Source organism: Rhinatrema bivittatum, chromosome 4 (genome assembly GCF_901001135.1).
Source record: "Rhinatrema bivittatum chromosome 4, aRhiBiv1.1, whole genome shotgun sequence".
Lineage (NCBI taxonomy): Eukaryota > Metazoa > Chordata > Amphibia > Gymnophiona > Rhinatrematidae > Rhinatrema > Rhinatrema bivittatum.
The window spans coordinates 445,587,648-445,610,330 of record NC_042618.1 but is presented as its reverse complement, the minus strand read 5'-3'; the positions used below and the strand labels follow the sequence as shown (position 1 = coordinate 445,610,330).

Genomic DNA, 22,683 nt, shown 5'->3' with positions numbered 1-22,683 from the left:
CTTTTGGTAGTATCACCATACTACCATACTACCATACTGGTAGTATCACCATCATCCACATCTCAGACGTCTCTACGATTAAGAAACAGACTTTTCGAGTCTTGCGGCAAGGTTAAGATAAACGGCATCCAGACTGCATTGATAGCCCTCCTAGTCTGTATCAATAAGTGACTGCAAGCCAAGGTTTCCATCGTTAGCAGTTGTATGATAGACGAATGCCAGTGTGTCAGGGATGGCCTCTCTGGTTTCCTCCATGCCATGAGGATGACTTTACAGGCTAATGAACAAACATTTGTAATCCAAAGGATGTGACCCTTTTTCCCTGTGAAGGATCGAGGGAAGATCCCGAAGAACGCCACCAGTGGGGAGAAAGGTATCGTAAGGCCCAAGATTTCATTTGTGGAATGAAAGACTTTCTTCCAGAAGGTTTGTAATACTGGACAACTCCAAAAAGAATGACCCAGATGCGCTCCCTCCGTGTCACACTTTAGACATGTGTCAGTAGTGGCAATCCCCGCTCGGTACGCTTGGTGTGAAGAAATAAACATCCTGTAAATAATTTTATATCGGGTCTCTCTCAGGAGCGTATTGCTAGTTATCCTTTTCGTCGTGGTGAAGGCAGACTTCAATGCTGCGACAGATATGGGTTTCGCGAGCTCCAATTGCTATTTAAGTCTCACCCCCTCCAGAGACCAGCGTTTGTAAGTGTTTTCCAGCTGTCTGTAGAAATATGAAATAGAGTGTTTCTGCGGATTATCTGGATCAAACCATGTTCGCAAAAATTGCCATTTAGGGTCCGAAATGTTGGAATGACCAAGCGATCTCACATAATGCCGAGCTTGAAAATATTGGAAAAAGTCTCTGGACGAGATACCATAACAGGTGCAGAGCCCAGGAAAGTCAAGGAAGGTCTCATCTGCATGTATCATTTGGCCAATACAAGTACGTTTTAATTGCTCCCAGATACAGAATTTGGAGGCGCCGGAGCCCGCAGGAAATGCTGGGTTGCCGCAGATCAGGAGGAACGGTGAAGCACCAGCCGGCAAAGAAGTCTTTTGCATGAGCCACTTCCACGTCTGCCGCAGCGGTCGCAATAGAAGTCCTGAGCAGATGGTTGTCGAGATAGACGCATATGATACGTGTAGGGCATAATGTGGCGGTAGGAGCAGGTAGGAGTCAAACAAAAGTAAATTGAACCATGGGTGTCAATTTTAAAATGTTATTACATTGGATCATTGTAATTCAAACTACCTTAAGTCAAGGACTTCTTATATTGTCTGGCTAAAGAGTTATCAATGGATTATAGTGCTATTATTCAAAACAGATTTAATAAAACGTTTTGCAATATTTGTCATGTCTTATTTTGACAATACATATATTTCTGAAAATAATTTTGGCTGGAGAGGAATAAATTTAACCATCTCAGGGGGAAATTTTCAAATAGCCTGCACAGTTGCTGACTAGGCAAGCTCTTTTAATGCGTGTACCTTGTTATGGGAGTCTCTGTTTAGTGGACCCTTGGGCCGACCTGCTGGAGACAGGGAAAGGTGGTCAATGTCTCTAGTAAATAGCAGGCCAGGAGGCAGATGTTCAGGCAGGACGTAGATGCTCTTCACCCTGGAAGCTGGTGCTCCCCTGGGAGGAGCCCGTAGGAGCCCAATTGCTAGGACTTAGGTGGCTTCACCCTTGGAAGCCGAATCCCCCCCGGGAGGAGCCCGTAGGGACCCGGCCGCTGGGACTTAGGTGGGTAGTGGATCAGGACAGGTAACTGGAACCAGACTAAGACAGTAGCAATACTGTAACTGGGTTCGGGTTCTGGAACCAGACAGGAACTGTAGCAGGATTCGGGTACTGGAACCAGGCAGGAACAGTAGCAGGCAGGCTGGGACTGTAGCAGGCAGACTGGGACTGTAGCAGGTCCTGTAGCAAGCAAGCAGGAACCAGGCAGGTACTGTAGCAGGAACGGAGCGACGAAGCAAGGCGAGTCACTCCGGAGCACAGCGCAACAGGAAACCAGGAAGCTAACCCGTTGCAAGGCAAAGACTGAATGGCCGCGGCGTCTGACGTCAGAAGTTGGGCGAAGTCACCACTGGCGGGAAACGGCCTAGAAAAGCACCCAAGTGGGGCGCGCGCATGCCTAGGAGCCGGGCGTCCATGGGAGGGCTTGCAGCGGCACAGCCCCAGCGGGGACGCCACCAACCAGGCCGCAACCCAGGCCTCTGGAAGCGGGAGCAGGTCCGGGAACCCGGAGATAAGGGCCTGGCCGCGGTGCTCGCAGCCAGAACCGCAACATACCTTACACAAATTTTGCACAGAGAAGCTGCCCACATTATTTATCTTTAGAAAATTAGCAGGGGCAGAAGATTCAAGCTAAAAGCACCCGCATGCTTTTTGCACTCACTATGATGGTAACTTTCAAACTGGCGCATGAGCACACATGTCCACGCAGGCGTCAGCCCGCACCCAGGGATGCGGCTATTTTATAACTTGCTCGTGTATATGTGTGCATGTTATAAATAGCCTGGCCACATGCACGTGTGCATCAGATTTTAACTGGTGTGCAAATGCCACTTCTACCACATGAATCGGGGGATTTTAAAAGGGGCGCACGCCGACATTATTCTGAGTTTTACCAATTCGCCCCCAGTTCTCCAATTTAAAAGATAGGACCTCCAAACCCTCCCTAGTTTAATAGCCTTCACACCCCCCCCCCCCCCTCAGTTAGCTACAATCCTTAAAAGCCTGCAGATCTGCCTAGCTTTGTTTACTTCATAACTTACACGGCATCCATAGCAGAAATAAAATTACGTGGCAGGGATCATGTAAGTATTTACACGCGCATCTCAGGTTCACACTCCATGCCCCGCCAGATCACGCCCACACCCTGCCCCTTTTTGTAAGCTTTCGAGATGTGCACGCGCAAGCCCGACTTATTCACGCATCCCCTAATTAATGTGCATGCTGAGCTTTTAAAATTTACCGTTATTTGCACAGGCAGCCAAGCACTGGCGAAATAGCACAGGCACATTTGAGAATGTGGTTTTTGTTTTTTTTTTTATCTCCCCGACAAAAAGACACCCACAGAAACGCCTCTTTTGTCCCTCAGCAGAAAGAATGCATGATGTGGGAGCCCTGCATTTACTTTCAGACACTTTGAAGAGGGGAAATTTTCAGCCAGGCTATTTTAACCCAAGTAAACCTCTATTTACCCACGTAGATGGCTTTGCAAATTGCCCTCCGGTGGCATGGTGTCTGCTGACAACCTGCTGTTTGCCTTTCTGTTGACAAACCCTCTGAAATTAGAGGTTTCATATCTATTTAAGGTGTACAGTTATTCAGTTTCAGGGAAATTCCAAAAAGCAAGGCAAACAGCTGAAGCAACAGGCTGGTAACCTTGTTTCCTATACTAAGGGGAAACTCCAGCATGATCTGTAGCACTTTTGGTTTTGCTACAGGCAGGACATGGCCTTGTTACCACTTGGTTAAAGTTCCAGTAAAAAAAATGGCCATAGGTTAACTGAAAGTAACTTTTGGTTCTGCTATTCAAATGGTACATATAAAATTCCCTTCATTATTCAACAGAATTGAAATAAAATACAATACTATACAATATGTGTAGTAAAAAGGAATATTACAACTGAATGTTTTTGCTTTACAGCATCCAACAACAGGAATGTGAGCAGGTGGAAGTTATATCATAAAAGCCTTGCTTTTATGATATATGTTGCTAAACTGTTGCGCGTCTCAGCCACGTCCGCTCCGCGGCCGGCCCTGCTCACCTCGCTCTTCCGTCCACGAGCTCTGGGCTCTCCTCCTCTGCAGCTGCAGCCAGTTCGCGGCATCCCTGGCTCCTCTGCTCTCAATCTCTTGTGCAGGCCTCACAGTGGAGCTCCTGTCGGGGCTCCCTGTCCTCAGCGTCCTCGGCCCCGCCCCTAGGCGCGGGTGCGGCCAACCTGCAACCCTTTAAAGAGCCTAGCGCGGGAAAACCCCGAGAGGCGCACGCTGATGACATCACCGAGGTTCCATATATAAGGCAGGGCTCAAACCCATGATCCCTGCCTTGGCAATCGGGTCGTACACTCCAGTGTTCTCTAATTTGCCTGTTCCAGTGTCTCCTGTTCCAGCGTCTCCTGTTCCATCATCTCCTGTTCTTTCGTCTCTCCACTCCTTCGGACTGATCTCACAGTATTGACCTTTGCTTTGCTCTTGACCTCGTCTGACTGCTGCCTGGATCCGACCTCTGCCTGTTCACTGACTACTCCTATTTGTTGCCTGGAACCGACCTCTGCCTGTCCACTGATTACTCCTGATCGCTGCCTGGAATTTGACCTTTGCCTGACCTGACTATTCCCAGATTGACTACAGGTTCTGACCCCTGCTTTGGCTGACCTTTCTGGACTGATACTCTGGCCTTGATCCTCGCTATCCAATTGGACACTCTCTTCTGGCCTCCTGCGACCTCTGGACATTCTTGCTTGGACATCGACCGTGCACGCCCTTGCACTTCCCCTCTAGGAGACCCTGCGAGGCCCAGCTAAGACCAGGCAGCCTGGGTAACCAAGGGCTGAACCTGAGGGAACCCCGGGTTGCTATTGGTGAAGCTCCAGCTAGCCTCTGTCTCCTCCTGTGCTCCACCTCCTGGTGGCAGGCACTCTCTGGGTCCGACCGGAGGGCCTACCAATCCTGCAACAGGCCAAGGGTCCACCTCCAACGCAACATAAACTCCTAAGAACATTTTCTGTGTACCAAAAATTTACCAGAATTCCTAGCAGTAGGAACGTGCACTTGTTTTGAACAAATGCAAAAAACACAATGAATGAGGCCATTTTTGGTTCAAACGAATCGTACAAAATGAAAAAAGGCCTCGGATGAATAGGAATGAAAAATTTTGTGCCTATTCAAATTTGTTCCATGAAAAAAAAAGCCCTTTAATGGGACCAGGCATCAGCCTTTTCCTGTCCCTAGGCTGAGGCCTAGGTCTGATGCTGGGGCCCAGCCAAAAGCTGGGTTCAGGTTCCCTAGGCCCAGGTCTAAGCCCGAGGCCTAGATGATGGTCTGACTGGGACCAGACCAAAGCCAGGTCTGGGTCACTGAAACCTGAGCTTCGGCCTAGGTCTAAGCCTGATAGCAGGGCCTGGTCTGAGACTGGGTGCTAGTCTGAGGCTGGGTCCCAGTAACCAAAGCCCAGGTTTATACCCATGGCCTAAGCCTGGGTCCAATGCCGGGGCCCAGCCAATGCCAACTCCAGGTGGCCAAGGTCTGGGCCTGGACTAACCCAAGCCTAGGCCAGGGTCTGAGGATGGGATCCAACCAAGGCTGGATCCTGGTTGCCATGGCTCAGGCCTGGGTCTGGGACTAGACCTGATACCAAGGTTTAGCCCAACGCCAGGTCTCGGTTGCCAAGGCCCAGGCATAGATCGATGTCTAGATCCAATGCTAGGGCTTAGCCCAAAGCCAGGTCCCAGTCATCAAGGCCCATGCCTGGGCCTAGGCCCAATGCTGGAGTCCAGTCTGCGGCCAGGTCTCAGTTGCCAAGGACCAGGCAAGGCTGGATCCCATTACAGGAGCCCATGTCAAGGCCCGGGAGCAGGCCTTCCAACATCTCCTTATCTTGATCCGGTGGATTAAAATTATGTCCTCCAGCTGGAGGATGCACCACAGTAATGTAGCTGCTGCACCTTCCTCCGGAGCGGATGGCACCATTTTGTTGTATGGCCAAACAACAAAATCGCACCAGCTGACTCAGAGGAAGGTGCCACAGAAACATCACTGTAATGTGTCCTCTGGGCAGAGTACGTCATTTGTTGCCATCAATCAAGCAAAGAAGATATTTCAAGGCCTGGTCCCAGGCCTAATCTTTGGCCCTAGGCCTGGGCCTCCATGATCAGAATCTGGCCTCGGCCAGGCTCAGGTGTAGGGCCTGAGGTCTAGGCCTCGGGAACTAGGACCTGGCGTCAGGTCTTGGACTAGGCCAAGCATAGATATTGGATACTGGGTTCTGGCCTTGGTTCTAGGCCTAGGCCCTAGGCTAGGGCTGAGTGACCAGGACCCAGTCTTGGGCCTAGGCCTGGGCTTCAGTAACCAGGACCTGGTCTCGGCTACCGGGACCAGATTTTCTCTAAGCCAGGCCCAAATATCCAACAAACATCTTTCAACCCATACAAGAGAAGTCTTTGGGTCAGCATATACAGAAAAAAACATCTGTATGTCATCTGTATCTCAATATAAATGGGCTCTGACTGACGGCCCGCAAATGCGCACTAGAGAGCAGCTCTACTGCACATGCGTGGAACAGAAAGCTCTGCCTGACATGCTGTACATGCGCGGGCGAGAGAGCATGTCAGTCAGAGCTGTTCTCTACTGCAGGTGAGAGAACACGTTGGCCGACAACAGCCTGAGCCCGTCCCTCTGATGCCGGGGAAGGGAGGAGGGAGCTGGGATGGCCGGCCGTCTCGCACAGGGACAGCAGTGAAAAGTTGGGCCGACAACAGCCTGAGCCCATCCCTCCGACGCCAGGGAAGGGGGGAGGGAGCTGGGATGGCCGGCTGTCACGCATAGGGACAGCAGTGAAAAGACTCGTGACATCCCCCTCAGCCACCGCTGCAGCTCCTGCCACCACTACCACCACCGCCTCCAGGCCCTTCGTGGTGCAGGGGGGGCGAGGAGGTCGACCAACAACAGCCTGAGTCTGCCCCTCCACCGCCGGGGAAGAGGGTAGGGAGTAGGGACGGACAGACCAGCACGCAAAGGGACAGCAGTGAGAAGCCACAGAACACAGGGAGGGAGGTACGGAGAGAGGCAGGTCCCCGTAGTGGCGCCCCCTCGCCCTCTGCATCTCACAGGTTCAGCAGGGTACAGCCGGCCCTGTAGAAGAGAACAAGAGGGAGAGGAGGAGGGCTAAGGGAGAGGGAAGGGGCTGTGGATGATGTGAGAGGGGAAGGAAAGGAAAGGGAAGATGAGAGGGGATGGAAGGAAAAGGGAAGAGGATATGAGTGAGTAACTGGGAAGGGTAAGAAGTTGTGGAGAAGAGAGCGGCTCTGACCGACGTGCTGGTCTGACTGAGGGAATCTCGCCCGTTTTAACGGGCTTAACGGCTTGTATATCTCATAAAAGATACTGGAACTGTCCAAAAGCTGACAATGCGGCTATAAGAAGATATTAAATAAAGACGAACGCAGGGCAAAGCCCTGTGGAGCCCCAGCCTGTATTGAAACCTGCTGCTTTCTCTCTAGCAGATAGGATTCAAACCAATTGAATACAGCATCTCCAAGTAATGCAAGTCTGGCCAATAGGATCTTCTGAATAATCAGGTCAAATGCTGAAGACAGGTCCTAAAAAACAGCAATTACTATATGACCCTGATCTAGTTCTTGTAAAAAAAAAAATCTAAAACTGAAATTAACACTGTCTCTGTCCTGTGTGGGGATGCAGTACCTCATGATTGTCAAGAAATTCAATTAGTTGGTTCAAAACACTTTTTTCTAAAAGTTTGGCTAACATAGAAAGATTTGAAATTGTCTATAATTAGCATTAATGGATAATTTACCCTTTTTAAGCACTGATTGAACAACAGTTGTTTGGTTTTTTTTTTATTACTTAATAACCAAATCTGTATTTTTTTTTTTTTTTAAATAAATGGTTACCAGCTCAAGAGTGGTTTTCAGATCTGATTCAATAGGGGAACCCCCCCCCCCCCCCCCCCGCGAATGTCATCAGAGTATATCCTATATTTAACTCCAAGACCCGTCTGTAATTTACAGATAGGGTCTTAGATAAGTATTTAAAAGGATAGCAGAAAGAGCAGATCCTTGTGGTACTCCGGTGCCAAGAGGGAACCAGTGTGAAGTCTGGGAGGTAAATCTGACTTGCTGAGTCCAATCTGTAAGATAAAAGCAAAACCAGGCCAGTATTAGATGTAGTGATCTGAATTTGGGAAGACAGTAACCTTGCCCCCTTGGCTAAGGGAGAATGCCAGATTGCTGAGATGATATTTGTTTTCCCTGTCCTCTTTCTACCCATTTCTGGGTGTTGAAGGTTGGGTGACCGCAGCCCCACCACAACATGCAGCAGAGGAGTGCCATTACTGTCAGCCCACAGTGCCTGGTCTTTCCTGGTGACTCTCCCAGCCAGCTACGAACCAGACTAGATCTTGCTTATCTTTCCAGGTCTAACACATCTGGGATCTCCCAGACCAGTGTTGGTAGGGTCTCATCAGCTTTGCAAACTAGCACAAGCTCATTAGAATTTGTCTGCTCATAAACTGAAATAAAAAACTATTAAAGGAAACCAACTTAAAAAGAAAAAGAAAAAAAGGTGGGAGCCATAAAGGAAGTAAGAGAATATATTTTCTTAGTTTTAGTGGTGTAGGAACTACCACCCAGGAAAAAGATCTAGGCATCATAGTGGATAATACTTTAAAATCATCGGCTCAGTGTGCTGCCGCAGTCAAAAAAGCAAACAGAATGTTAGGAATTATTAGGAAGGGAATGGTTAATAAAATGGAAAATGTCATAATGCCTCTATATCGCTCCATGGTGAGAGACCACACCTTGAATACTGTGTACAATTCTGGTCGCCGCATCTCAAAAAAGATATAGTTGTGATGGAGAAGGTACAGAGAAGGGCAACCAAAATGATAAAAGGAATGGAACAGCTCTCCTATGATGAAAGGCTGAAGAGGTTAGGGCTGTTCAGCTTGAAGAAGAGATGGCTGAGGGGGGATATGATAGAGGTCTTTAAGATCATGAGAGGTCTTGAACGAGTAGATGTGAATCAGTTATTTACACTTTCGAATAATAGAAGGACTAGGGGGCATTCCATGAAGTTAGCAAGCAGCACATTTAAGACTAATCGGAGAAAATTATTTTTCACTCAACGCACAATTAAGCTCTGGAATTTGTTGCCAGAGGATGTGGTTAGTGTAGCTGGATTCAAAAAAGGTTTGGATAAGTTCTTGGAGGAGAAGTCCATTAACGGCTATTAATCAAGTTTACTTAGGGAATAGCCACTGCTATTAATTGCATCAGTAGCATGGGATCTTCTTAGTGTTTGGGTAATTGCTAGGTTCTTGTGGCCTGGTTTGGCCTCTGTTGGAAACAGGATGCTGGGCTTGATGGACCCTTGGTTTGACCCAGCAAGGCAATTTCTTATGTTCTTATGTTCTTATACACTGCACAGCAAAAGTGTTCATCAGATGAGCATTCATTACAAAGAAAGATTGCTTTAATTTCCAACAACCGGCATCAGGTATCTGATACAGTTTTATATTCCTTTCTCCCCTTAGAAATACTGACCTGGAATACTTGGGACAAGAACTTGTAAAAGAATCCTTTTAATTTTTTTTTTTTTTTTAATAAAATAATCACCACTGGGAATCAAGCAGTGCAAAGTCAGCAAACCATGGAGATCAAGCCCACTTTCTCATGTATCTGTGAGATATTTGTTCTTTATGTTTGCAGTTCCCATTTATCAGTAATGTGTGATGTGAAATTAGATCTCTAGTGAAAGTGCTGCAGGCAGCTGACGATCGTACCACTTCTGCCATAGCAGGTCATTGAACCTGTGGTAAAATGTACTTATTTGCTCTGGGATTTGACAGTTAAGCACCGTAGAAATCTTGGCTGTGGTGGATGGCTTTGTTTTCTGGGGTGGACCTGGGTTTGTTGTGGCCTTTCAGATGACATTGATGTACTGTACGCTGACTCAAAGAGCCCTAATGAACAGGCTGCAGGGAAAGTACCACTTAGGGACTGCTGCAATTAACATTTTTCCATGGGCTCAGAATGGAGGGAAGAGGAGGGGAAAGTCCTTTTTGATTAAGGCCCTTAGTCGTTGAGGCTTTAGACCCAAATAACTCCAAGTTAGGCACAGAGAGTGGGAAGTGATACCTATTCGCATCTGCGCAGGCTTTGCTGAAAGTGGCAGAATTCTAGAGTAAGTTCAGGCATTCGTAACTCGGAAATCTTAAACTGTAAAACCCAGGGTTGGCCTATGGTGACTCGGTGGCAGCCTTGCAGAAGACCTGGGTTTGAATTCCAGGCCAGCCCAGGGCTGCAGAGAGGGTGCTCGCAGTCCCTGGAGAGGGAGAGGGTCCCAGTTATCGCAGAACACTGACATCTAATGGCCAGACTCAGGAATCACAACCGCAAGGCCCTCAAAAGGAGCTCTCGTCTGAGGGCCATCCTTGCAATGGCAGGGCGAAGTGAGCTGGAAGTGGATCAGTGGTGCCTCTAGACAGAAACGTTTGAGGAAGGGCCGATGGGGGGGGGGGGGGCAAGCAAAGTATGGATATTTACAGACATCATGCCCATCCTCACAGTATTGCCCTCTGCTTTTAAGGATCTTTTATGCAGAACATCTTCTCCCCTTTGATTGCTCTGGAGAGTTTCTATAATGGAATTTATCACCTTTCAACTGTGGGATTTTTATCCAAATGTCCCTAAGATATGCGAACCCTTCTTAAGTAAAGTGGGCCCTTTGTTAACAACCCAGGGTGCCATTTAAAAAGCATATTTTTCCCATAGACATAAAAAGGGGGAGAAAATCCTTCGTAAATCAGGTCCTTGGTTTGAATTGAATTTATATATATTGCAGATGCTATTCTGGAATGTGGTACATGGACAATCATTGAATGTGGTTTACGCTGTAGACTGGAATGTTAGCCTAACACAGAAAAAGATCAAATGGTCCATCCCATCTGCCCAGAAAGCTTCCCATGGCACCAACTGCTGCTCCGTGCAGGTTACCCCTATGTGTCTGTTAAGGGTAGTAACTGCCACTCCGTGAAGTTACCCCCTCGTTTCTGTTAAGGGTAGTAACTGCCTCTCCATGCAGGTTACCCCCATGTTTCTGTTAAGAGTAGTAACTGCTGCTCTGTGCAGATTACCCCTCGTTTCTGTTAAGGGTAGTAACTGCCTCTCCATGCAGGTTACCCCCATGTTTCTGTTAAGAGTAGTAACTGCCACTCCGTGCAGGTTACCCCCATGTTTCTGTTAAGAGTAGTAACTGAACTGCCACTCCGTGCAGGTTCCCTCCATGCCTTATGTTCAGGGTAGTAACTGCTGCTCTGTACAGATTACCCCATGCCTTATGTTAAAGATAGTAATAGTTACAAGCAAAATCAAGCAACTGTCAAAGTCATAACAAAATTACTTTACGGAATGAGCAGTCTTCCTGATAATTCAGAAAATTCTGCTTGAACGTTGATTGCTTTTGGACTTGGCCACAGAAGGTTTCTCCCTAATCTTAGCGTATCAGTAGCCTAATTTCTTCCCAACTAAACAGAGGCTCACTTATTTAATGTTCTACTTACTAACAGGTGGAGATGCTGAATAGCATTCTCCGAACATCTTGTGAAACTATTGGAGGTAACTCCCCCAGTGCTCCTTCTTTCATGCCCTTTTCAAATTATTGTAACCTTCTGTGCATCAATGCTAATCATTTGCAATTGTTGCTCTTTTGAATTCACAATAAAAAAAAAACTTGAAAAAAATTATTTGATGGCATGTTTTAACCAATTCTACTATATGGATATGGGAGTGAAACAGGATCGGACAGAATCTGAATAATAACCCGGTATCTCCAGTTCTGTAGCAGTTTCGTTGCATCCACAGGAATTCCCCTACAATGGACCTAAAACATTTCTCCTTACAGCTCATCATTCAAAAAAAAATATACATATTAAAAGTTGTGGTGCCACCTCAGTAGACAGACACATTGTGAAGCCACACAAAGCCCTGCACAAAAAGACACTCAGAAAAATGTAGCAAACCTGCCATACATAAGCAGCATTAACCTCAGGACTCGCACAGCAATAACCACCACCCCATAGAAAAGGCAGCATTACACAAATTACACTGGGCCCTAGAACACCAATATATCTCATATTGGGAAAACCAGAACAAGCCAAACTGCGGGAGATCCCCACAGAGATCCTACGTACTAGCAGAATCCCTCACCTCAGTCATTCACGCCGGACAGAGACAATCCCTTGCCTAATACAAAACAAGGGCCCCCAATTTGGAAATAAAAACAGGTAGACAAAGGGGCATAAGCAGACAAGAGGCTGGCTGGTGCCTTTTCTTTTTTTAACAAGGCCCATAGCCCTGAGCTTAGGGGGTGCTCTGGGCCACACTAGCCACCAGGGATTGACAGGTATATCTGGAGAGGGCTTCTGGAGGATCCAGAGGCCAAGGGGTGAGTCTGGGGGTGGAGGGGAGGCTTTGGAGACCAGGGGGAGTGAACTTTTTCAAAGGGGCGGAGCTGGGAAGGGGGAGGGGCAAAACGCCAAAAAAGCCCTGTCTATCCTGGCCGTGTCACTACTTATCACACTACTCATCACAGTGATTTAAGTGAAGAATCATTTGAGCTCATTCATCATACAAACACAATGTCTTAATAGCATTCAAAGGTTATGAGTCTCAGCTTTGCTGAGGTAACTAAATTACTGGCTTGAGTAACAAACTATTCCTGACACATCTCATTTTATTTTTTTCATTTTATTTTTTTCTTTAATTGGTTTTCAGTTTGCTTTAATCTTCATTTTGGTTAGGTTAGTTTGCCATACTGAAATAAATATTTAAAAAACAAAACCCCAACCTCAAATAAAACCCAAAGGGAGGCCTCTCTGGGCACCCACCTCCAGTTCCGTGGTCTTTCTGGGTCCTCCGACCCTGCCCACCCCTGCCAATAAGCCGGGACTGGGACCTGCCCAACTAAGCTAAGCCAATCCCAGCCATAACCTCCCTGAGCTCCTCTTTCTACTCTCTCACGTTACCTACAAATAAGCTAGAGCCTGGGACCTCGTTGGCCCCTACTTACTCCTTTCATGGGGTCTTCCACCAAGAAAGAAGCAGGAGTGATCCCCAGTTACTCCTGCCCCACTGGTGTCTCATTAAAAATGGCACCAGCCGGTTCTGAGGTCAGCTTCAAGTGTGACATCACAATGGTGTCAGTCTCAGGGCAGGCTAGTGCCTCAGGCCGGCCATTGCCATTTTTGAAGGATGCCAATGGAAAAGAAGTGACTGGGGATTGCTCTTGCCCCTTTAGCATCATTATGGAAGGTGTAAGATAGAAGCAGGGAGTGGAAGAAGGTGGCAGGGGTTGACGGGAGCTGAGCTTATTTTGTTATGATTTCTCAGCAAATAGTGCTTACAGTTTGCTAACAGCATGCACTATTTGCTGAAACAAACACCCCCAAAATGTTTGGGGGGCTTTTGGACCCAGCAGGGATTCATTTCATTTGACATGAACTGAACCAAAAATGCCATTTTTTGTTTGATTTCCTTATTCGTTTCAGTAGCTTAAATATGGTATAGAATGGAAGTTTGAAATAGGAGCAGATTAGGAAGCTTTGAGCTGCTCTCCAGGTATCCTGAACCTATCCGAAAGAAAACTGAAAATACATAAAGAAATAATGGAAACAAAGGAAAGAAAGAAGGGAGAGGAATATTTTTCCCCTTCAGACAAGTATTTTTCCAAAATGGCTGATGAAAGTTCCCTGGTGAAATGTTGGCCATTTTGATTTGATCTAGCCTTCACTTATCAGGTCTCACATCAAAACCTATTGGTTCTGAGTGAGAGATGATGTTGTGTTTGGAGGTGAGCCCTTGTCCTGAAGCAGTGTCCGAAGGCTCCCTTCTCGGACCCAAGAAGCTCCTGCCACCAGGAGGCGGAGCACTGGAGGAGACAGAGGCTAGCTGAAGCTTCACCACTAGAAGCCCGCGGTCCCCCCAGGTGGAGCCCTTGGGGACCCGGGCCGCTTGGACTTAGGTGGGTCTCTCTGAAAGGAAGTTCAATGGTGTGCCCACCAGGATCAAGGGTGCACGGTCAACGTCAAAGGCGGAGGTCTGTGGAATCAGAGAAGGCCAGAACAGAGTCTGAGATGACAAGGCTAGGTGCAAGGTCAGAATTGAGGAAGCAAGGTCAGTAGTTGCAGAGGTCAAGTTCCAAAGATCAGTCTGAGGGTAGTCAGCCAAAGCAGAGGTCAGGTTCCAGAGGTCAGGCATGGTCAAGTAGACAGGCAGGGTCAGTATCCAGGCAGCGATCAAACGTAGTCAAGAGCAGGCAGAGGTCAGTACCAGAGAGTCAGTCTAAGAGGTACTACCTGGGGGAACGTAGAACAGACGGACACTGGAACAGAGGGATGCTGGAACAGAAGGACGCTGGAACAGAAGGACACCGGAACAGGACTGGAACAGGACTGGAACAAGGCTGGAACAACGATGAGACACGGAAGCAAACTACTACATACACGGTGTCAACTCAATTGCCAAGGCAAGGAAGTGCAAGCAGGCACGGAGGACGCCGAGCCCCGCCGTGAGGCCTGGTGCGCTGAGGAAGGTGCGGCGATGCCGCTGCGGGATGCCGAGGCCTGGAGGAGCTTGCGGCTGCTTCTGGAGAGGCCGACCCGGGACCTGCAGGAGAGTTGGAGAGGTGAGCAGGCCCGGACGAGGTGCGCAACAGATGATAAGTGAAAGCTAGGTCCAAACTGTATAGTTGTAAAAATGTATACATTTGGCCAGAAAGTGCCTTTAACTAAGCAGAGAGCTCTATTACTCCTGTCCATTTTTAAGAATTTAAAAGACATTTAACAGATAAATATTCTTAGGTTTCAATGGATGATTTTAAAAATGATGCCTGTTGTAATACTACCCATATATAAAATGTTTCTACTTTTATGAAGTGATGTAAAGAAACATTTGATGGATTTGCCAAATATTTCAAATGAATGTTGTCTTTGGTACACTTTCTGATGGTATGTCCGTTACAGGTAGAGTAAATGCTTCTGTCACAAGTGTTACCATTACTTGAACTTCAGCACAATAAGTTTGCACTTCATAGCAAGTTAAAATACTGGATGCCAAATCAGTGACTAACAATTTTATGGTAAATCACCACAAGTGTCATTTTTATTGACAATAGGGGCCTCTGCTTTTGTTTTTTTGTGCAGTTCATGTTCCCTATAGGCAGGAGAAATGAACCACTCCATTCACTTAATATGAACTTGCTTTCAAAACAATATCTATGTGGGCTGGAACAATCGTTTTCGTGCAGATGATTCTAGACTCATCTCCCAGTCCTTGAGCTGGCCAGGGCTGGGGACAATGCCGAGGTTGCATCCACAAACCCTGAGGAAGGCGGGAATCTGGCTGTGTACTGCGACATCTACTGGCCAGTACAGAGTGCACTCTAGCAGGCTCCAGAGGCATCCTCCGTTAGTGCTCCTTCCCCAAGTACCAAGCTACAACAGCCAGGCTAAGGGGGAGAGAGGGAAAGCTATGAATGATGGCTCATGGTGCCAGCACTGAGAGGTAGGAAGCTGCTGGGCAGTCAAGAGAAAAATAATTAATTTTTAACAAGTCTACAAGCATGCAGACAACATGGGAAGATTGAATTAGCCAGCATCTCAAAATACCGTTGGGGAATATTTAACTCATCTTATTATCAGTGCCCTTTCATTGTCATTACCATCTCTTACTTCTTTTCCTAATTTTGCAGGGCATGTTATCTTGCAAAGGCTTTGGAGCAAAGTTCATTACCACAGGGATTTTCCCAGCTATATCGTATATTATTTGCTTCACATTTTGTAGGACCCTGTTATTTTCCCAGGCTTCTACCATAGGAACACCTGCTGTTGATAAGAACAGAAGTAATTATCTCTCGGTTTTCTTCTACTGATTAACTTAATCAGTTGGGTTGCTCAAGAATGCATCTCATTTCTGCAATAAACGGCTGCTGGAGCTACACAGATCAAGAACAAACATTTGTCGCATTGCCAGGCAGATTAACTCACGCCAGTCTAATCTCTAAGTGGAAACTTGGCTTAATGAGTCATGTTTTCAACTGACCTGTTATGTAGAGTAAGCCTCTTACACTAGGGTCAAGAATGCAGGTGGTCCAAAAATAATGGCCAGGACTGTTGAAGTCGTCTTCTCAAACTGTTCCAGAGTTCTGCATTAGGTACATTCTTGCTTATGAGAAATAAAATCTCAGAGACAATGGACCTTTTGGATAGTTTTCTGATTTGTGCTTCAGATAATGGTATCTTCATTGCCATGCAACCGTGACTGGTATTTTTCACATTGCGTTTTGTAGATACTTATTTATCATTTGCAAATCCTGATCTTGGCATGCATCACATGTTTTTCCCTAATGTATGGTAAATCTAAATAAAGAGAAGCAGACTGTAACCCCAGTTACTTTTGGGACTAGAAAAGAAATCAGTTTCACAGCTCTGAAAGTTTATGTTGGTTCATAATATGTACGCCCATTCCTTGGAGAGGAAAATGGGGTTATAGCTTAAGTTATTAAAGGTTCAGACAATCTGAAGACTGGGTTGGCTGAGTGTCATGCTGAACTACACTTAGATGGCCCTCTAACAACTGACTCACTCCGGTCCTACTGGTTGGTTTTAAATTTGGTGGTGGTTGTGGGGAGGGGAAGCTATAGCATAAAACATTCTGAGTAATTCATAGCACATTTTCAATATGCCACCGAAGGGTAAGCTAACCAGCTAAATGTAAGGATATTTTCACCTGCAATCGAGTCGCCTATGTTTCTGATAGAAATTCAGCTAAATCAAGCCGGCTAAAACACAGTCAGCTAGATTTAGGACGACATCCCTGCGCACTGTTACGCCTGTCGGTCACAAACGGCTGCGACCACGAGGGCTCGCCTCCTGCACTGCTCTCCTGCCCTCCCCGGGGCTGCTCGCTGCGCGGGCTTGTCTGCAACGCCGCGTTCCGCTGGGCCCTCCTAGGCGCGTGCGCATCACAGGCCCCACCTATGAAGCCTCTTCGGCAGGAACCTCGGGGAGGTCCCGCTGTGATGACGTCATCGGCCTTCCGGTTATAAGCTCTGCTGTCGCCCCCAAGAAACGGACTTGGCAACAAGTTCCATCCTTGGACTCAACTCCTGCGGATCCTCAGTCGTCGTCTGCTGCCTTCCGTGGACCCTGTCTGGCACCCGCTCCTCGGGGGGGGTCAGTGTGCGCTACCAGAGGACTTGCTCCCCTGGCCTACCCCGCTCCTCGGGCTGGCTCTGCACCTCTTGGGTTCCATCCTGCCCTGGCTCCAGGTACTTGAGTCTCCTCTGGATTCGTTCTGTGAGTCCCTCATCGGGCCTCCTCGCTCCTCGGGCTGCGCTTACTCTGACGCTCAACCCAGTCCTGCCCCCGCTCCTCGGGGTTGGATCCCAGCTTGTACCTGTTTGTCTCCTGTCCCGATCCTCGGGTCAGCTCCAGCTTCCTCTCAGGCTACACCTCCGCTCTCCGGGGTTCTACCACCATCAGCTGCCTGGACCAGGACTGGACTACCTCACCCCGTGGGTGGCCTACGTCCCTAGCCTCTTCCTTCACACTGCAGCTGCGCCCCCTTGGGGCCGACCTTCCAGAGAACCTCCTACAGCATTCCACCCTGCGGAGGTTGGCTACAGTTCCTTGGGACCTCTCCAACATTGCACCAAGAGCCTCTCGCTGTGCTGGTATCCCGCCTCCTGACGGCGCGGACCTGTGGGGCTCCTCCCCACAGGCTGTAGCAACTCGTGCCTCGGGCCAAGGGTCCACCAATCCACAGAGCATAACATGCACAGAGATAACTGCCTAAGTGAGGGGCCTATTTACCAAACTGCATTAACATATGTTGCTAGTGAATAGGTCCCATTTACAACACACATTAACACGCATCAGTGTGTTTTGATACATGGGCCCCTTAGCTGGCCAGCACTGAAATTTCAGAGCTCGCCAGGTTAAATCTTCCCCCAGACCCAGCCTTGCCCCCAGGACTGCCCACGAATTGAGTGGCTAATCCTAGTGGCCCAGTGAAACTCTGAGACTAGATTTAATGGCCTAGTGGCAGCAAATTTTCCAACACTCTCATCTAATTGCCCAGGACCAGTGCTAGTCTTTTTGCTGCACAGTGTGTGAACAATTATTGCGCTACCCTGCCCCCCCTCCCCCGTTCATTCCAGTCTGTCTCCTGGGCCTGCCACATATTGGCCCAGCTCCCCTCAGCGATCTAAACTTTTAAAACTGACCCTTCCCCCCTCCCCAAATCTTAACCCCTGTCCCCTGGAGCCCAAGGCGAGTACAAGGATAGTACGTGCCCTGGGTAAACCTTACAGCCTTCCCACCTCTGCCGGCCCTCTCCACAAACACAATTAAGAATTATTCATTTATAATAACAGATTTGACCAGAACAACAACATTCAAAGTAGCCTTCTGAAGTAAAAAAAAAAATATCACTTACAACAAGTATATCTGTGTTTCCCAACCTTTTCAAACACAAGGCACGCCTACTCATATTAACAAAAATATTGTACGGCCCACCAACCTCCACTGAGCAGGCAGTGCGAACACAGAAAGGACTCGTATGACCAGAAAGAGAAATAGAGAAGCACTGAGAGCACCACCAGCATCTCAGCCAGGCTCTCACACGCACACACACACACACACTCTCACACACACACATACACACTCTCACACACACACACACACACACACTCTCACACACACACACACACACACATACACACACAACACACACACACACACAACACACACACACACAACACTCTCACACCCCACAACACACACACACATACACACACATCTCACACACACACACACACACACCACATACACACACATACACACACACATACACACATTCTCACACACACACACACACACACACACACACTCTTAGGGCCTGGGCCTCTTCTTTAGCTGCCTGTAGGGCCTGGGCCTCTTCTTCAGTGCACTGGAATGGGCTCCGTGACAGCCTGTCAGGTCGTGGCATGGGCGGCAGCAGGAGTTACGTTTAATCAAACGTCCATCTCCTACTGCTGCAAGACTGACACCCCCCCCCCCCCCCCCCCCACTGGCAGCAGGAGACGATATTTGCTTAAACACGACACCAGCTGCCGGCTGGGGTGGGGGGGGGAGTAGGGAAATGTATTGCCACTGATTGGCTAGGGCAGGGGTTTGGTTTACCTCCCTGCCCAATCCAATGTACATAATTGGGGTAGCAAGCCATTTTGGGGGGGACTGGCACTTGCCACCCTGTAGCGATGCCTATGCTCTGCAGTCTGCTGCTGCCCCCATAGGTGGGCAAGTGCACACCCGCTAGCGCCCGGGCTTGGCGTTGCCTCGCTCCAAAGGTAGGCGGCCACATTGCTTTGAATATCGGCCCCTTTGTAACATTATTTTAAAGTAATATGGGTGTACACTCCCTCTGCTCGAAACTGTGCAGCTCTGACATTAAACCATTTGAAAATGGCACTTGAGCCAAACAAGCCGTCGCTCAAAGGAGAGGCCCCCTGTACTTTACAACGCACGTTCAAGTCCACTGCTGAAATGAAAGGTTTGTGCTAACGTCGCTCGCCAGCACAGAGTGCCTCCGTGCTAGCTGTGTCTGCGTGACGGATGGCAGCACCCTGAGTCACTAAGCAGCTGCTGGGGCTGTCTGCTCTCAGAGACTGAAAGCTGGACTGGAATCGGGACAACCATTGCTCTGAGCAGGCAGCCAGCCCAGCACACTATAAAGTGTGTGTGTGTGAGAGAGAGAGTGTGGCTGGCTTGCCCAGCTCCAGTATCTGTCTTAGGCTCTCTTTTCCTACAATTATTATTATTATTATTTTTTTTTAATCAAAATGCTTAGGATGCCTCTGCATTGCCCTTTCTCAAGGTCACTTTTTACCCTTTTCCTCACTTTCCTTCTCGCCTAACCCTTTTTGTTCCCTCTCCACCTGTCTCCCTGCACAAAAGGACATGTTCAGTCCAAATTGCCCTGCTGACCCTTGCTCCAAATTGGACTGGGCTGATCATGTTGGGAACTGCAGAGAGTCTGAAATTTTATTTATTTATTTATTTATTTATTTATTTATGGATTTTATATATCGGGAGTTCCTGTATACAATACATATCACTCCGGTTCACAGTTAAACAGTAATAACTACTGCCGTGTAGCAGTTTACATGGAACAAATCAGAAATTTGTTTACATGGAACAAATCAGAAACTTTAGTGGGAAATGGAAACGCAACGGGCCAAGCTCTAATCTCCAGCATTTTATCATTTCGTATAGGGACTATAATCCTCCAAGTCTAAAGGTGGGGGCTCCAGTTATATCTGCATCTATCTAGCTAGATAAATAGATATATTTATGGATGTTATATACACATATATCACAACCATTTCCAGCAATCATTTAAAAATTATGCTGCATTTTTTAGATGTACAGCAGCTCCACTGCACTTGCTATGCTAAGGCACGTTTTATATACACTGAGAAGCTCCAATTATGCTTTTTTTAGTCTTCCTTCATTAAATGACACAACAAACTATTTCTGCTTCTCGTCCCCTAAGGTGCCATTACTATGCTTCCATAGTAAAGAGATCACATGGTCTGACACCACAGAAAACAAATGGATTAGATCATCGGCAAACTGCAAGCTCTATACCACTCAAGCAGTCATCTTTCTGAAAAGTGAAAAAAAAAAAAAAGCCTTCTCCACTCGCAAATGCTTCAGCAACCAGCCCGCTAGTTCAATATCTATCATATCGTACGCTGCATCGCAGATCAACATATTGCTTTTGCAGCCCAGAAAGGCTAAAATATTTTGCCGGAAAAACTGCCACACATGTGCAAGGTACAAGAGCCTTTTACTTCTGGTTCATGCAGGTGGGCATAAGCAAGAGTTCTTGCTGCCCGCCTGCGTTACAACGAAGCTGCATCAAGGCGGCTGCATTACCTGCTTCACACTTCACACGGGTTTAGGACGTTTCCTAGAGTTCCACAGATTTACTGCGTAGATTGACACCCGAGGCTTTCTGGAGGGCCGGCGATGACTTTCCGTCATTATTGTCTCCGGAGAATACATTTCGTAATGTCCCAAAACCATTACACAGCAGCACAACCACAATGCATGGATGCTGAACTCTTGTGCCAAAAGAGATCTTTGCAATGTTCACTGATGAGATTATTGAGATAGCAAAATGCAAAATGCAAAAAAAAATCTGATTTACTACGTGATCCACAGAGGTCCTAAAAGTTAGATCCAAAGTTTATGCATCATAATAGCACATATCATCAGATTATCTCCTGAGCAGGGACTTCCATACATTTAAATAGCCAAACAGATTTGCTAATAAATTACCATAAGTCAGTGTTTCCCAATCAGTGTGCCTTCAGACCTGCTCGGGTGTGCTATGGAAAAGTCACCACTGCCTGATGCTCTGATCCAGACCAGTACCTGAATTCTGCCCTCAGCTCCTTGGAACAATAAGAGACACCAGGTCCGGCAGTGGTTCTTAAACATATAGGTGCTCTCTTCTGAGAATGCATGTAATCGTGCGTGTGTCTTCTTCCTAACCACAGCATGAGTCCTGGAGGGTAGGAATTAATGGGCAGCATGCAGGGCGTGGATAGTCGGGCCTTGTTTTGTGCAGCATAAACAGTGCACACAGCGCTGCCTCATCTTCCCTCTCCAGAGCTTCCTCCTTTGAGCCCTTCCAGCCTCTGTCTTATCCCCAGGCTGAGCAAGACAGGAAAAGCCTGCACTGAGCACTGGATGTGGCTCATTCTGGGAGTGTTGGTAGTAGAGGTCATCTGGAAGCCAAGGTAACGAATAGAGCCGGCTGTCCCTCATCATTTTAAATTCTCCCTTCTCTTGCACTTGTATAAAGAGCAAGGGGGGCAAACATTTTTTTCTTCTGGGGCCACATTACAAGTTATCAAACACAACGAGGACTGAATGATAGGGAGTTCTCTCACCCTAGCTTGATGGACTCTATAACAGGGTACCATCAAGCTAGGCCGAGATAACATAGTAGAAATGTCATCTTTGTGAGACTTTCCTCACTCCAAATGACTTAAAATCTTCACCGAGGTGTGCTGTGCTGTTTGTACATCTCACTCTGCATGTAAAACTAGCCCCTAAATCCGTAACAACCACCACCCACACCTCACCTCGAGCTTTTAGCTGGCCCTCCTATAGTCATATAAATAACTGAATACTGTGAAGGCCTCCTCAGAGGTGCTCTGTCTCACAGGAAAAAGGTTGTAGTTATTTCCTGGCATAAAACCATTCAATAGCATGCCCCTCATTTTCATTAATCCCACCAAAACCCTCCCTAATCCCTCCCCTTCCAAATATTTGCATTCACACTGTGCAATCGAACGATTATGGCATGCTTTATGACGTTAACGCGTTATTGCGTGTGTTAATGCCATAACGCATTTTGATGAATGACCCTATTAGCCGGATATTACTCTCTTGGCTAAGTTACAAGGGATATTCAGCAGCATAGCTATGCCTACTTTTCTGGCTATCCAGCGCTAAACGTGCTTTCAATATCAGGTCCTTAGCATTTAATTACTTTTATAGAATCCAAGAAATCTTAACTGTGAAGGCCCAAAACAATATTCCTAACATCCTGGAGATATCAAAAATACATTTCCAAGGAAAACAGAGTATAAATTATGTTCCAAGAGCAAGAGTTTCTTATAGCATTCATAGGAAATGATTTCCTAGACTCCTGAGTGATCTAGAAGCATCAGGAAGCAACTACACCTTTTGGCCAAAACAGGAAATTGATCTATAACGGAAGAACAACCTCAAAATGGAGCCCTGGCCCTGTAAGATTATAAAAGTGACCAACAATGTTCCTCTACCAGTCTCGTCTT

At 47.3% G+C, this 22,683-nt stretch overlaps 1 long non-coding RNA gene across 6 annotated transcripts in view; it reads right to left on the bottom strand.

Annotated features, from left to right (window-relative positions):
- The window catches only part of LOC115091363, a 215,880-nt gene that overhangs the window by 192,180 nt on the left and 1,017 nt on the right, over nucleotides 1–22,683 (bottom strand). The gene's annotated exons all lie outside the window — the stretch shown is intronic.